General features: G+C 51.8%; 1 non-coding gene across 1 annotated transcript; it reads right to left on the bottom strand.

The window, feature by feature from the left end:
- Positions 1-1,587: 1,587 nt before the first annotated feature.
- Positions 1,588-1,696, bottom strand: LOC111815607. Its single transcript, XR_002820282.1, has one exon. It is a non-coding gene; the product is annotated as a U6 spliceosomal RNA (small nuclear RNA).
- Between the last annotated feature and the right edge of the window lie 8,653 nt (positions 1,697-10,349).

Genomic DNA, 10,349 nt, shown 5'->3' with positions numbered 1-10,349 from the left:
TTCCCGTCCTTACTCTGTTTCATCGAAGAGGAAACCGAGGCACAGAGAGGTCAGGTGGTGTGCTTAGGCATGCATTTGGACTCAGAGCGCGATCACAGAATATGCACTAGAAGCTATTTAATTTTGAAAAGTGAGTTCATGCACATGGTACAAAATTTGAAAAACACAAGAAGGGATGGGATGAGAAGTTGGTCTTCTTCACTCTGTCCTGTAGAAGCCCAACTTCTCGCATCCATCACTCTGTGTGTGTGTGTGTGTGTGTGTGTGTGTGTGTGTGTGTGTGTGTGTTTAGGACAGGATGTTCAGGATCTCACTGCGTAGATCAGACTCATAGTGATCCCCACGTTTACAGCTTCCCAAGCACTAGGATTACAGGCATGTGCCACCACACCCAGTCTGAATCGCTGTATCAGCGAGCCCGGGGGTGGGGCCAGCACAGCAGGCCAAGAGATCGAACTCCTGGCCCCAGCGTCTGCCTAAGCAGGTGTTTTAACCAGCTGAGCTATTTGGCTGGCCTCATCACAGACTTTTTTTTTTTTTTTTTCTTTCCACAGACTTTTTAAAAAGACCTTTCCAAAGATAACCTGTCTGCAAACATACTGGCAGCTAGTGCTATCAGCAAATGCGGTGAACGTTTAAATTAATGCACCACGCTAAAAGACACATTGCTGTGAATCTTTCCCCAAACCCTCCCTGCCACTTGAACCACATTTATCTTATTCTTGTCATTTTCTGCAGAGTTCTGGAAGTCCCCTTTCCTTTTTAGTTGCTCTGTCTTAGCTGTCTCAGGATCCTGAATTGATTCAAAACCCTTTTTTTTTTTTTTTTTTTTTCATGGTCACTTTGACTTTAGGAACAAGCCAGAAGTCATGTGGTGCCAAATCTGGTAAATAAGATAGATGAGAAGGGCCTATGAGATAGCTCAGCAGACTAAGTGCCTGTTTTGGCAAGTACAGGGACCAGGGTTTGATCCCCAGTCCTGCATGCTGTGCAGGCCCTGCCCCTGGGGTACACTGAGCCAGTAACAAAGTCTGGGTGTGGTAGCACATGCTTGTAATCCCAGCGCTGAGGAGGCTGGAAACAGGAGGATCATCATGAGTCCAATCTGCACAGTGAGATCCTGTACCAAATACACAAATGGAAGAAAAAAAAATAGACTAAGATAGATGTGCACATATTGTACATTTTTTAAAACCAGGTCTGCCTTTCTATTGGATGGCATTCACCAAGTTTTTTTTTGTGTGTGTGTGGAATCAGGGATTGAACTCAGGCCCTTGCGCTTGCCAGGGAAGCGCTTATTCCACTGAGCCATCTCCCTGGCCCCCTCACCAGGTTTTTGATCATACCTGATGAAGACACTAGTGAAAGAGGACTTTCAGAACTGTTTCAGAAAGTGACAAAATGATGAGATAAGTGAAGCCAGGGGGGCATTTTTTTTTGAGGGGGGCATTTTGAAGAGAATGAATGGTAAGATGCCTTTTACCATAGCATATTTTTTTCCCATAATTTTATTGATAAATAGCAATGAGACAGTTTCAAATCAAATTGGTAGGGCAGCTTCAATAATTAACACATTGCATACATTCTAAAAATATGGAACGCTTCATGAATTTGTGTGTCATCCTTGCACAGGGTCCATGCTAATCTTCTCTGTATAGTTCCAATTTTAGTATATATGTGCTGCCGAAGCGAGCACCATAGCATATTTTTTAACTGAAACATTTACCGTCTCTCCTGATCACCCTTCACGGTAGGAGACCCTTGCAGCAGCCAGGGTCTCCAGTCCCTGGCTTCTGCAAGTGGGAGGCCAGATGCCCTGCACATCGCCCGGCTGTCCAGGGATAGCAGTGCTTGGCTGCAGGCCGCTCCACCTCCACGCACCCAGCTGCAGGCCGCTCCACCTCCACGCACCCAGCTGCAGGCAGCTCTGTGCTGTGGAGCCCGGGAGAAAGGGGGCCCTGCGGGTGAGCCAGCGTTTGAAGCACACACATGGCATCCAGTGGGCTGCGTAGTCCGAAGTCTTGGGCTCCATAAATCCATAGTGACAAGCCTGGAGGTCGCCATGACCCCAGTACAGCCCAGGGACATTTCCTTTCCTGTCTGTCGTCTGCAGACACTAGTCCCAGATGTGTGTGTAGGATCAGCAGAGGAGAGAAAGGAGATGAGGGCATAGGCCTGCCGTGTGAAGGAGCAGTGCCAGGCAAGCCGCTGGGGCTGTGGAGAGTCAAGGTGAAGTGTGACGTGCAGGAAGGGAACCCGGCAGGCCCCAGGGTCACCAGCCGGCCGGCAGCCGTGACACGCACATGAACCCGCTGTCTGGTGGACATTCCTCTGAGAGCTTTCTGCTCCGCCCTCTCCTTTAGGGCTCATCTGTGGTCCCAGCCTTGTGCAGTCCACACCCAGCCATCAGGACGAGTGCCTTTCCAGGCTCCTGGCCAGATGTCGCTCGTACTACAGAATCACCAGGCTGGGGACCCTTTTGAGAAGACCCATTCACCAGTCTACTAGCTATACTCCTAGCCTATGTTTTCTATTTGGGTATCTGGAGGCCAGTCTACTACTCTGCTAATTTTTTTTTTTTTCCTTTGAATGCCTCTAGTAACAGGGATCTTACACCCTATCAAAAACATTTAAAAATTTAAAAAATTTATCTATTTATTGATTGATTGATTTGGTAGGGCCTTGCTATGCAGCTTGGACTTGTAGTGATTCTCCTGTCTATAGGTGTGTGTCACCACACCCTCTTTCACGGCTGGCACAGTGTGCCTGGGGTTCCAGGGCTGGCATGGCATGCGGTACCAGGGGCCGAACTCAGGCCCTTGTGTTTGCCAGGTGCTTAGAGTGCTGAGCTATCTCCACAGCCCCGAAAAACATTTTAAATTCAGAACTGCAAAGAATCTTAGAAACCTGTAAGCTCCGACTGTCCAGAGACAGCAGTATTTGACTGAAGCCTACTCTGTACCCATGCCCTTTGTTTAGGGCAGATCTAGCTCTGTTCTCCTGGCTGGCATTTTGATTGCCAGGCTATGGAAAGGTCCTCTCTGGAAGGAACTCCAGAGAAAACATCATAGAGGAATTTTTATTTTTTTTTATTTTTTTTTTTTTTTTTTTTGGCGGAACCAGGAATTGAACTCACACCCTTGCGCTTGCCAGGGAAGCACTTATTCTACTGAGCCATCTCCCCGGCCCCAATAGAGGGAAATTAAAGGCAAGCTTATATCAACAGTGCTGTAGATGAATCCAGTTAAAACAACAGAACATTACGAGGGCTAACCAAAGAGTCTGATGTTATTTAAAATAGTTCCAGTAGTTCTAGAGGTTGGGAAGTCTGAGACCAAGGTGCCAATTGATTTGGTTCCAGAGTAAGGGCGCTCTTTCAGGTTTGCAGATGGCTGTCTTTGTGCTATATTCTCACAACACTCCCTCCTCACCTCTCCCTCCTTCTCTCTCTCCTTCCTCCCCTCCCTCCCTCCCTCCTCCCCTCTCTCTCTCTTCCCTTAGGGATTAGACCCAAGGCCTTGTGCATGCTCAACAAGGATGCTACCACTCAGCTATACTCCTAGCCTATACCTCTGTCTCTTTTATTTATTTATTTATTTATTTATTTATTTATTTATTCATTCATTCATTCATTCATTTGGTACAGGGTCTCACTATGCAGCTGGGACTTGTAGCAATCCTGTTTTTAGCCTCCCCAGTGCTAGGAATTCAGGCATGTGCTGCCACGCCCGGTCTCTGTGCCCTGGGCTGGGGCAGGCTCAGTATGTGGTGCTAGGGACCGAACTCTGGTCCCTGCACTTGTCTAAGCAGGCGTTTAGTCTACTGAGCTATCTTGCTGGCCCTGTCTCTTAGTTTTAGAAGGGCACTAATCTTATTCACAAGGGTCCCACCCTTACGACACAGTTATTTGTTGTGTTAACCAGCTTTGTGTCACTGTGTGAACAATACATCTCAGATAATCAATTAGGGAGGAAAGATTTATTTTGTTCACAGTTTGCCAGGTTTCAGTCCACAGCTACTTCATCCCATTGCCTGGGGACTGCGGCGAACAAGGACATTGTGGTGGGAATGTATAGAGGAGGAGGACTGCTCAAATTGTGGTGGCCAGGAAGCAAAGAGAAAGAGAAGTAGGGGCCCCAGTATGCCCTTCAAGAGCAGTGTCCTTGGTGACCTAACTTCCATTTCTAACCTGCTCCTCTCACCCATCTACCCGCACCCCTCCTCCACGGTGCCCCCCAAGGCCATGCACCAGCCAGGTGAGCCACCAGCCTGCAAAGGTTGGCCTTCAGCTCACCCTGATTCTCAGGCATTTCACCTCCACCTCCACACCTTTGCCCAGCCTCTTCCCTAAGCCTGATGCCCACTCCTTATCTTTACCACATCGGAATCTTCTCTGTCCCCAAAGGGCCCATCACCACCCCTTGCCCAGCCACTCCTCCCAGCACTCCAGACACTGATGAACCCACAGCTCAGACAGTGGCTCTTGGTCTGGCCTGATCTGTGAATCACATGCCACTTGTGGGGCTGCTGATGCTGGGTACATCCTCAGAGACCCTGAATGTTTAGTCATTCTGGGACCCACGAAGCACCCAGAGAAATCTAGCATGTAGCAGAGGTTGAATCACCGCTGTGCACCCAAGAGACTGCCCCATGTGCCCCCTTACTTGCTGCGGAGGCCAGACCTTCCTGCACGGCGCTTCTGTGGATTTGTTTACTCGCTGTCTGTGCCTACTAAGAGCTGGTGGGTGAATCAGAGCAGTTGCCAGGGGCCATGCACTGCGCCGAGAGTTTACACGCTTCATCTCATTAAATCTTCATGGCACTCCTAGGACGCAGGTCTTTTTATAACCTTGCTTTGGGGGATTTTTTTCCCCCAGTAATGGGGGATTTTGTACTGAGCTTCATCTCCAGTGCTTTTTACATTTTTTATTTGTAGACAGGGGTCTCACTCAGTTGTCCACGCTAGGCTCAAATTTGCAGACCTTCTGCCTCAGTTTCCTTGAATGCTGGGATCACAGGCATGTACCACCACAACCAGCTGAGTTTTGGAAAATTAAAGCTCACAGTGCGAAGGGCCATCAAGTATGCACAGCTGGTGGGTGGGAACCCCAGGATTTGAACTCCAGCTGCACAGGTCGGCCCCTCCCTGCCCATCCACGCCCCAGTGCACCCGGCTTTCCCCTGCTGTCCTGGCTGTGTCCCTCTTGTCTTCACATCAAGCTCAGGGGCTTCCCCTGCCCCTGCTGTCTCAGACACATCTTCCAACACTGCCCTTCTTTAGAGCAAGGAAAGAGGAGAGGAAGCAGCCAGATACTAAACACAGACTCCAGCTCTGAACCCGACCAGCCACCACTGTGAAGACAGGGGAGCCATTTCTGCTCCTTAGAGCAGCGAGGATCCTGGGCGGAAGGGCAGAAGCTACTCGGACAACTTGGGCTCTTGGCTGTGAGACCTCAGACAAATGTTTGTCTTCTCTGAGCCTTGCCTTGGAGGCTGAGATGGGAGGCTCACCAAGCAAGAGCAGTGTGGACGGATCCCGTGAGCGCAGCAGCACAACGGCCACAGCAGTCTAGGGACTCAGAGCTCCCTGAGCCCGGCTCCTCTCTGGGCCCCCATCAGCAGGGCCAGCTTTCCCTGCTTCCTGCACCACAGCTGCACATTGGCCTTGGTGAGGCAGAGGGGGTCATAGTCTTGGGTGAGACCTTTCTCCTGCCACCCAGAGCCACAGGGCCTGCTCCACAGCCATCACTCCTGCACCCTGGACTCAGCTCCTGGCTCTAGCCTGCTTATAGGGCCACAACACACAGCTGTGGACTCGAGCAGGGGATGCTGCACCTTCTCCCTTGGGGTCCAGCATGTACAGAGCCAGCTGCAGTGACGAGAACACCTGTGCGAGCTCCAGGTGTTTTCCCCCTCCCTCTCGCGGTGTCAGGCAGCCTCAAATGTCACTTGCATTCGGCGCTCTGTTGAAATCCCAACAGCTATTAAACCTACCACAGGTCTTGACATTTAATGAACAACACAGCCCTCTGTCACTGTATCATGGATGATAATCACATTTCAACCCAGTCAGCTTCCCTCGATTTCTGTGTGCAAAGGCTCCTTGGCTGACTCTGGGGTTACGTCCTGATGAACCCGTTGTAAGCTGAACACGTGGCAAGTCAGCAGTATGCTTATGGCCAGACCAGCTGACGCTTGTTTGCAGTCCCAGCACTCGGGAGGCTGAGACAGAAGGAATGGTCATGAGTTCAAGGGTAGCCTGGGCCACAGAGTGAGCCACTGCCTCAAAAAACAAACATGGGGCTGGGGAGATGGCTCAGTAGAGTAAGCGCTTGCCTATCAAGTGCAAGGGTCTGAGTTCAATCCCCGGTTCCTCAAAAAAAACCAAAACCAAAAACAAAAAACCACAACAAAACAGTTAGCACATGAGTGCACAGTATGGCTTAGGTCTAAGATGTCTCTCTGGATCCTGGATGAGTGCCTGGATCCTGAGGGTGCCGTTCTCATGAATGGGTTCATTCACTGATGAATCCAAGGCTGAACACGCTGTTGGGAGGTGGGGTCTGCTAGGAAGAGGCGGTCACTGGGCAAGTGACCTAGAGGCGTCTGTCTCCCTGCCTATCCTCACTCCCCTGCGAGTTCCTCTCTTCCGGCTTCCTATCCACTGTGATGCGAGCAGCTCTTTTCCCCTAGGCTGCTTCTGTGATGAAGCTGGCCATCCCTGGAGGGAGCCTTCTGAAACTGTGAGCCCACGTGAACCTCTCCTCTGCTTAAAGTGAATGTCAAGTACTGTGTCCCGGTTGGTATGAGCACAACAAAACAGCTGAGGCAGGGACATGACAGACGCAGAGGTGGTGTCTGGCTTGGCGTGAACTTCAGCACCACCTCGTGTCACCTCTTGTGTGGGCAGTGGTAGAGCCCACATGCACTAAGTCACTCAGCCTTCCCAGCAGCCCTACAAGGAAGGCACTGCCTTAGAAACCCAGACACAGGCAAGGCGGAGCCTCAGGCCTGGGCCAGCCCTGCTCTGGGGTAGGCCCTTCAGCGTGGCAGTTTCAGTAGGCTCCTGGCTAAGAGCCACACTTCGGGGCCCCAAGGCATTTCCTGTCCTGCAGGGCGGAGAGCCCCAGCACTGGGACCTGGCTGCTTGGTGTGTCAGTGGCACCCGGTGTTGTCACAATGCCGACTTGGGAGAGCAAGACAAGAGCATTTCCATTGCGGGCCCAGCCCAGGCTTGTGGTAAGACCCTGCCTCAAAATGAAAATTCAAAAGGGGCAGCGATATAACAAAGCCCTGGGTTCAATCCCAGTACTCTATGTGTGCACGTGTGCTCACGTGCGCGCGGGCACACACACACACACACACACACACACACACACTCATACAGGCTGGGGATATAGCTCAGTGGTAGAGCTCTTGCCTAGCATGGGTTCAGTCCCCAGTCCTAAAGGAAAACAGAAAGAAAGAAGGCTGCAGCCACCACAGTGTATTCAACTGGAATCCAATTTGGAGTCTGCCTCTCAGCACGACTCCCTGGGGGCTCACAAGGGAGCACACCGATGGTTTCCAGGCTGCGCCCGGCCCTGGGGATGAGCAGCTTTTCCCCAGGGAGCAAGGCAGAAACTAATAGACAGCTTGAGCTCATCTAGGCTGCAATGTGTTCTCTGAACAGAATGAGGCAGGCGATGATGCCAGGAAGGCACCAGGTGGCCCGGGCCTGTTGTGGAAGGGTGGCCCAGGAAGGTGGCCTGAGGCAGGGACCCTGGAGCTGAGACCCGAGGTGAAGGCAGCGACTGCTCCCCTGGGGAGGCCACAGCAGAGAGAGGGACCTGGAGGGCACTACTGAGACAGGTGTGTGTGAGGCGCACATGTAGGTAGTGTGGAGCTGGAGGGCAGGGCTCTGGCGTCAGGGATGGGGGCTCCGACACAGGACACCCAGGTGTGGTGCGTAAGAGTGGAGAGAGAAGATGCAAAGACAGCAACTATAAAACAGTGTGGAAGACGCCATGAGACAGGGGACAGAGGCACAAAGATGTGGCGCTGGGGAGGTCGAGGCCATGTTGTGAGCTTTCTGTCTCCCACACACACCACGCACACATAGGCACTTGGGTCATATGTACACTGAACATGCAGGCACATGCTTCATGCACAAGCACACTGACACATAACACCTACATATTTCACACGTGCATGGACCCGCGCACAGGTACCTTACACAGGCACACAATGCATACATGTACTGCATATGTACACACACACACATGCACACACACACAGATCTGGGCTACTGGCTGGGTCTTGGACTCCTTCAGTCCACCCTGTGGCCTGGTCCCCTCTGCCAGGCAGGCTGTAACGCAAGTGCCAACCCCACAGGGCACAGTGAGGAGCCGCCAGCAGTGCCCAGCGAGTCTCATGCACCACGCGCAGCACCTGCCTGTTTGACCCTGAGTTAAGAGGAGGCAAAGTCTCTTCCTGCCGGGGTGGGCAAGGAGACCGAGCTGGGTATGTGGGACAGGGAGGACTTGACCGTGTAGAGTAGGGGTCCCTGAACCCTGGCCACAAATCCATGGCCTGTAGGAACGAGCTGCACAGCAGGAGGTGAGGGGCAGGCCAGTGGGCAGAGCTCCTGCTGCACTTCAGCTGTTGGCGTCACTCGCATCACCGCTGAGCCCCCCCCCCCTCCTGTCAGAGCAGCTGCCACATTCGGTTCTCCTAGGAGTGTGGGCTCTACTGTAAACTGTGCATGCCCGGCTGGGTCTTGGTCCCTGAAACCATCACCACCTTCATGGAAAAATTGTCTCCCACAAAATCAGTCCCAAGTGCCAAAGATACTGTGGACCTTTGACATAGACGAAGCATCAGGTTGGGTTTGGGAATGGAACAGAACAACATTCCCAGTAGAGGGGACGAGGAGGAATCGTCCTGCTAGAATTTGGAAGGCAAAGCGACAGTCAGGAACAGCACCACGGGGTCTCGAACACGATGGAGGCAGTTAAAAGAGAAGACATGGTAGGACCAGCTCAAGGGGCGCCCAACAGCAGGAGCTTTAGGATTAGCCTTGCAGCACGGGGGAGCCATAGAAGGCTCTGTCCCCACCCACCACCAGACTCAGAGCCACCAAGGAGCCCCTGGGCATATGCAGACCAATGTAACCTCATTACCAACAGCCACACTCCTTGCTACTTTGGGAGACCTGGCATTGGCTTTGGTTCTCAGCTGGGCCTGAAGCCACATGGCTCAAACTGGGTCACATCCCATGACCAGAGCTTATGTCTCAGGGCAGAGCCTGCCAGGTAGGAAAGTGGAACCAAGCAACAGCCAACCCTGAGGACAGGCTGTGCCCACTGGTGGGGTCAAGGCTGTTAGCTGGGCTGCCGACCTGCTCAGAGGCTCTGCCAAGGGCCAGGTCACTTCCAGCTGGCTGTCGAGGAAAGCCAGTGAGCTCCCTGCTGGGCCCTCGCCAGCTGGAATGGGTACCTGCAAGGAAGCGGACACCTCCTGAGGCAAGCTGGGCCTCTGTGCGCAGGAAGAGCCAAACTATACAAGTCACTTTCTTGTCATCTGTAGACAAAGATGACGATTCTTTACGTGTGCTGGCCTGGGGTCTGTGTTTTGTTACTTGTAATTACTCAGTCTGTGGGCTTGCTGAGTTTATGTGTTCACATTGGACTGTGTGTTCTGTGTAGACAAGACACATATGTGGCGTGTGGTCCAACATGTAGGAGAGGATCAGCACACAGTTGTTGATTGGCCAAGTGACCATGGTGAAAACCAAATGACATGGCATATGTGACAGTACTTGGCCAAGCAGGGCACATAAACGACACATGCAGCAGTATTGGGCTCTTATCTCTCCCCCAGCATGGCCCAGGCTCAGACAGCAGAGAATTGCATCCGGTGGCCACAAGGACCAGAAACCACATGCTGGAGCTGGCCGCATCCAAAAGGAAGGCAACAGTGGTGACCATTTGCCAAGGTATGAGTTTCGCTTTAGAAAATTTGGGAATAGGCTTGAGAAGAAAGCTGCAGAAGTACAGGAGGTAGGTACATATTCATTCACTTCCCCCATCTGGCCAGTGTAGTGAAGGTATCATAAAGGATCGCACTCCCAATAGCACAGAGAAGCTGGGACAACCGCGTAGGTTTGCAGAACAGTGTTTGACAGAGCCCTGCGGGGGAGTCCTTGACATTTACCACAGGGGCAAAAATGAGTACTTGAGTAAGGACAGACATACTTGTGTTCCTAGGAAGGAGTCCTGGACATCTTGTCTAGTCAATGCCTTACCATAATTGATTTAAATAGTTGCATAATATCTTTATATATGTCATATAATTAGTTATATCATCTA

The sequence above is a fragment of the Octodon degus genome, unplaced genomic scaffold, assembly GCF_000260255.1.
Source record: "Octodon degus isolate 3935 unplaced genomic scaffold, OctDeg1.0 scaffold00018, whole genome shotgun sequence".
Taxonomy (NCBI): domain Eukaryota; kingdom Metazoa; phylum Chordata; class Mammalia; order Rodentia; family Octodontidae; genus Octodon; species Octodon degus.
The sequence above is the reverse complement of the archived record's forward strand: the minus strand, read 5'-3'. Positions and strand labels throughout refer to the sequence as shown.